Below are 6,721 nucleotides of genomic sequence, written 5' to 3'. Positions count from 1 at the left end.
TATAGCAGTGAAAAACAATCCAGTATAATGGACAACTCCTTTTGGACTTCCTGTTGTTCAACCATACCGCAAATTTGGAAGACATCTTGTGAGTTCTTTTAGTATGTCAAATTGTCAAGTAAGGTCCCTGTATTTTGGCTTTTTTGCTAATATGAACCAAAACTTTTTTGTTGTTTTTTTGAAATGTGTAGATTAAGACATCTCTTCAAGTTTTGACACTACAACGAGAAACCGATAAGGTTATATCTGCAACCTTTTCTTTATTATGCTAAATGCAAGAAAAATAACATTTTTTTGGTTATAAAACGTGATGGTGAAAAGACAAAGAACAACTTTTCCTCCTAACTTTGTCCACTCTCTTGCTGGGTCCCACATGATGATGACAGCCATTGCTTGTAAAGAGGCTGTCTTAAGTTTTGCAGGTTCAAGATAATTATTATTTCATATATTTTATTTCTCCGTTTTTTTCCATTAAAAATATATAAATTAAAATCCCATTTCAACTCTGCTTGATTCAGCCATGAAAAACCCTAATTCTACTCTCCTTAGAAGTAAATGGAGTCCTATTCCAATACCCCATAGAACTATCTTTGAACCCAAAGGTCAAGATCTTGATTACATCAACATAGCTCACAGTCATCTTCTTCACTCTGATTGGGCTAAGCTAGATAAATTATTAACCAAATCTAATTCATTAGGAGTGAAGCACATTCGGTTAAAGCTTCAAAACGACTACGTCATTTCCTTAGAATTCTTCAAATGGATTGAGCTTCACAACCCAAGTTTACTCACCCTCGAAACAAATTCCATCATCCTCCACATCCTCACCAAGAATCGTAAATTTTTATTAGTTGAGTCCATTCCACTCCTCGTGTTTTCGATGCCCTTTTCAAAATGTATGCACAGATGAAGCAGTTCAGGAATGCAACAAATACATTTTGTCGTATGAAGGAATACGGATTTCTTCCAACTATTGAATCATGTAACATGTATATGAGTTCACTTCTTAGTTTCAATCGAGCAGACATTGTGTTACCATTTTACAACCAAATGAAAAGATCCAAGATCACAATCAATGTGTTCACTCTCAACATGGTGATGAATGCTTATGTCAATTAGGGAAACTAGAGAATGCAGTCCAAGTGTTCGATGAAATGCAAGGTATGGGAATGAACCCTTTTGTCTACTCCTACAATACATTGATCACTGCATACATCAACCAAGGCCTTTTGAAAACCGTATTCAAGTTGAAACTTACAGTGGAGAAGAATTGTCACACCCCCAAACCTGAACAACGGAAACATTCAGGGGCGGAGGACGTCATATTCAGTATCATAACAATTACATAGTAAGGAAAGTACACACCACCATAATATATAATTTGAAAAGTTTACATGATTGAATCGGTTATATTCTTCAAAAGTAAATACAAAATCATGTGCTCAAAAGATGTTTATTAACGCCAGAGCGTTAATCTCCAAAAGCTGTGGTGTACCTGGCTTAGTGGTTTCCTGAGAATACAAGTTATTTCAAGAAAAAGTGTCAACAATTAAGTTGGTGAGTTCATAAGTAGTGTTTTGAGAAAATGTATGCCATTCGAAAGCTCGTGTATGTTTTCCAAGAAAATTCGATATTTTCTTTATAGATGTATATAATAAGTATGAACCATCGTTGTATAAACCGTATGTATTTGCAAAAGGAAAAACTCTTATTTTCCTAAGTGTGAAATGCAATCTTAAATGTCCAAGACCGTGACTTGTAAGCAACAGTAACATGCTTAAATGAATGATGCATCGTCTTATTATAAAATAAAACTATAAGAAGATAGTGTTTGTATGTGAAAAGAACTATAAAAGTCACTTTTCCCGTGAAAAAGGTAATACCATAATAATTGTCTATTCAGTGAGTTTTCATAACCATACTATCATAGTTTGCCTGTGGCGACGTTCTTCAGGCGTCGAAATGTTATGACAACTGTCACCCAAAGGACTGTAGCTAACAGTCAGGGCGTGAGATCATTAGTCCCGTATAGATCTATACACACTTGGCATCCTCTCTAGACGGGAGATTCTGGTTATAAACAGGACTTCTAGTGGTACCTTAAAAAGGTATAGGGAAGATGTTGTCTCACAAATTCTCAATTAAGTCACGTATTACAAATGAAAAGGTTTGTTTCTGAAAATAACTATCCTTCTTCTCAATGATAACGAAGGCATAATAATGATTTGTATGCTCTTGTGAATCCAAAACAATGTAGTTGAAATGTTTACTCATGATATGATATAATATGCAAACTTATTAGCAAAACATATTTCATTTATAAAGCATGTTATTTTCCCAAGAGAGTAAAGTTTGTGATATGTGATACTTTGCATGATGATAACTTCCTAAGACAGTTATACTAACAGAATGAAAAGTATTTCAAAGTTTTACGTTTCACACGATGTTAGCCGTGTGTTTACTTGTAATCCCCCCCATTAAAAGCATTTAAAAGTATTTAAAAACATAGTTATAGGGGTATGAACTCACTTGGTTGAAGTGGTAGCTTGAAGAAGTTAAGACAAAGAATCGAGCAGAACTTCGACTAGAAAAGTTGACTTCTCGGGAAATCTCGGGATTCTCGGGAGCGTCGGGACTTGCGTTGCGTGCTAGGGGTAATGTCGGGGCTTCAAGGTACTCTTAGAGGGGCTCGAGAAGTGCTCGGTGAAGAAAATGGTGAGGAAATGGCAACCAAACCCGGAGCCTTGGCCTCCCTTTTATAGGGCTGGGAGGCACCATGAACGTAGGGTGTTCTCTATGGGAACGCAGGGCGTTCCTCTGTGAGGTAAGCGCTTACGTACCCTGCTCTGATGGACGATAGGACGGGCTCTGGTCGAAGAACGCAGGGCGTTCCTCTAGGGAACGCAGGGCGTTCCCTGCTGAACAGCCTCGGAAGTTGTGCCTCGAACTTGTAAAATCCATAACTTCTGCGTATGAGCTCCGATTTCGACGTTCTATATATGCACGCGTAGCTATGAAAAGGCTCTACAACTATCGTTTAGACTTCGTCGGCTAATTTTGATTTTATTTTTAATAATATATTTTTAACAGGCCGGGACTGGAAAAGTCCGTTTAAATTCCATAACTTCTTCATCCGACGTCCGTTTTCGTCTGTCTTTTTACTGTTGTATTCCAAATGTTGAGACCTTCGATTCTCGTTTAGATTGTGTTGGCTAAAAGTCGCTCGGTCTCTAATTCGAGTTTTTAGCTGTCTATTGCTAGGTCTGAAACTTCAAAAAATCATAACTTCATCATACGAAGTCAGATTTGGGCGTTCTTTTTATGTATGTTCACGGTTTGACGATATCTACGACTTTCATTTAGATACCTAAGTATAAAAAGTATTTATTGAAATTTCTCGTTTTATGCTTAACAACGTTTTACCGGTATTGTTACGAATCTTCGTTTGGTCATAACTTCCTCGTTATAAGTCGGATTTTAGTGTTCTTTATATTTTTGGAAACCTTGTTACGATATCTACCACTTAGAATACTCAAACTGAGCTTTTTGAACAATTCATTTTTGATGATATTTTTATTACTTCCCAAAGAGATTTACAAGATTCGACTTTTAGACATTACATTGACCTACAATAACGGGTTGTTACAAGAATGGAATCAGCCCAAATGCCATAACTTACAACACAATAATCCATGGATTCTGTAAAGAATGGAAACTACATGATGCTTTTAAAGTTTTCCATGAAATGAAATGGGTAAATGTGGATCCTAATACTGTAACTTACAACACATTAATCACTGCATGTTCCCAATCAGGTAAAATCGAAAAGGGTAATCAGATTTTTGCATAAATGATAAGAACCGGGGTCAAACTTGATATATGACTTATAACGCATTGTTGTTGGGACTTTGTAACGAAGGAAAAACCAAGAAAGCTGCTTATTTGGTTAAAGAACTTGATAAAAAGAAATTAGTACCAAATTCTTCAACATTTTATGCCCTAATTAAAGCCCGTTGTGCTCGAAAGAACCCACATCGTGGTTTTCAAATTTATAAAAGCATGGTGAAAAGTAATTGTCGTCCAAATGAAGATACTGTGAAGATGTTGATTTTATCATTCTTGCAAACGGATGATTATGATGGTGCTTTTGGTGTTTTTAAAGAGATGTTAGAGAGGCCTATTAGGCCTGATTTGGTTGTTTATAGTGGGTTGTGTAAAGGGTTTTCAAAAGCTTGGAAAGATAGATTGGTTATGGATCTATTAAGCGAGGTTGATAATGGGTGTTTTAGTTATGAACGTTATGAGAAAGTTAAAAGCATTATTTGTGACTCTAACAATGAAGGTAAAGAACTTGAAGAAAAAGTGTAACTTGATTTATTTAATCATGACAAAAACGAATCCGAATACAGAATGTGTGTGGGAGCAAATAATGCGTTATACTTCATAATGTATATATTCAATAAAGCTTTAAAAGTTTTTGATGTATATCGAATTAAGCTTTAATATTTGTGCTATCAATATCTATACTTATATACATCTATATCTATATCTATATCTATACATCTATACAATTATATAAAGCATATTGCTTCTTTCTTGAATTTTTAAGAGGCATAAGTTTCACTTCTTAATGTACACATCAACTTTGTATATAAACTACTATGTGGCCATGATCCTTCAAGTAATCACTCCAATCTATATAGCTTGCTAAACTTAACTCTATAAATAGTTTTGAAGTAGAAGAAATAAAGATTGTGTAAGTAGCAATTGACTTTTTTATTAATTTATTTTCAAAAGTTTATGTTTATATTCTACCATATACACAAAGTACAATGCTATTTATGGTTACGTCTATTTTAGATACGAAAGAGGAATGGGTCGTGAAGGTTGTGCAATAAAGGTTGTAATTTTCTTGGTCTTGATAGATTTGTACTCTATATATTAAAGATAATAATATTTTGCGAATTCTTGTTTTATTTCACAATAAATTATTAGTTTTATTGAAATTGGTAGTTATTACTTGTATAATCTTGATGTATAAAGTATATGTGTTGTTTTATTTAGATCACATCCCATTTTGAACACATATGTGTTCTTTTATTTATATGTGTTATTGTGAGGAGGTTTAAAAATTATATTAGTTGATTATTTGAGACTTGAGAACTCTTAGCTGTTGAGGATATTGATAGTTAAAGAATTAGTAACTTCAATTTTGTAATCTTTCATGCATTCGGTTCATAGGAAATTAAATAATTGAATGTAATTTAATTTGATCATTGTTTCTAACTATATAAAATTACGTATTTTATTTTGTTTGGGTAGATGGACTTCTATTTATCCTTTCATTTTATTGATTTAGAAGAAATGTTGGCTTAGAAATTAAATATTAAATATCTTTGATTTTTTTTTGAAACAACAATGAAATCTTTGTTGATGTTTGGATTGATTGTGATAAATAAATAATAAGATTAGAATATATTAATAGATAAAAGATATAGCATCTTAATTACTTTTCATTTTTAATTATTTTTTAGTTAAAGAAAATAAAATAATAAGTTAAATATTTTTTGGAACACCTTTGTTAAAACATAAATAGTTATATACAAATCACTCTTTATCTATCATCTATCGATGGGTAGATATCTATACACAGTAACTTTTCCTTATAGACAAATTATTCATGTTTTATTAAGTTGTGCAATAGAAATATTTAAAACGTAAATACCAATATTTAAAACATAAATAGTTATATACAAATCACTCTTTATCTATCATTTATATATCTCTTTAGCTGGCTAGTGGTAATTTTTTCTTTTGTAATATCTTATCGACTTTTCATTCAACTGATTTCAACATAGAACTTAATACAAATGCACAATAATAACTATTAGTTATCAACGTTTTTATCTAAATGACTAATGTCTAAGAATAAAAAAAACTTAAAGCGTTATGTAAATTGAAATTGGAGTATAAATATAATGTACATATAAAAATCGATATTCACAATAATGACTACTATTAATTTATATGATTTTCGAAAAACTGACTATCATTTTTATTAACTTAGAAAGTAATTTCAAAAGCATAAACCACAAAAAATATTTTTTTTAAAAAATAAGTAGATTATTTTTACTCGTTTATACTTTCCTATTTTTTATAATTTCAAAATACGAGTCATTTTTTTATTCTCTTATCATGGGTCAGAAGACTATAATAGGTTTTCTGTCAACATTATTTTTATTCTCAAATTGAGCACCCCTAAATATAAAACAATAGTATATAATTTGTGAAGTAATGAAGGGGGCTAGATTGGCATTAAAAGAAACTTAATTTGTGAAGGTATCTAAGGTTAGGAAAGATAGGATAAAGTTTAATGTCTAGGGACTAATCCCTAAAAATTCGTCCATAACCCTCCAACAAGAAAAAGTTCAAAGCCTAGGACCAAATTGGCATTACAAGAAACTTAATTTGTGAAGATACCTCCAAAATGTTTTTTGAGACTGTTCTAGCCTTTACGCATGGATTAATGGAGTACTCTCAAAATCGATCCTTTGCATCGCTCGACAGCAGCAGAGGAAAAAAAAAGGCGAGGTAGGGTGGAGAAGGGAAGAATGAACTGAGAAGAGAAGGGGGAAAGAAGGGTCTGCAAGTGTCGATTCTTGAATGTGTGTTGAGGCTGCGAAATCGATTCATACAATCCGGTATTTCCTTGCTTTAACTC

General features: G+C 32.7%; 1 pseudogene; it reads left to right on the top strand.

The window, feature by feature from the left end:
* Window positions 1–310: 310 nt before the first annotated feature.
* LOC145157636 (uncharacterized) lies at window positions 311–4,368 on the top strand (annotated as a pseudogene).
* Window positions 4,369–6,721: the final 2,353 nt, after the last annotated feature.

The sequence above is a fragment of the Lactuca virosa genome, chromosome 2 (assembly GCF_052849685.1).
Source record: "Lactuca virosa cultivar CGN04683 chromosome 2, Lactuca_virosa_CGN04683_v6, whole genome shotgun sequence".
Taxonomy (NCBI): domain Eukaryota; kingdom Viridiplantae; phylum Streptophyta; class Magnoliopsida; order Asterales; family Asteraceae; genus Lactuca; species Lactuca virosa.
The sequence above is the reverse complement of the archived record's forward strand: the minus strand, read 5'-3'. Positions and strand labels throughout refer to the sequence as shown.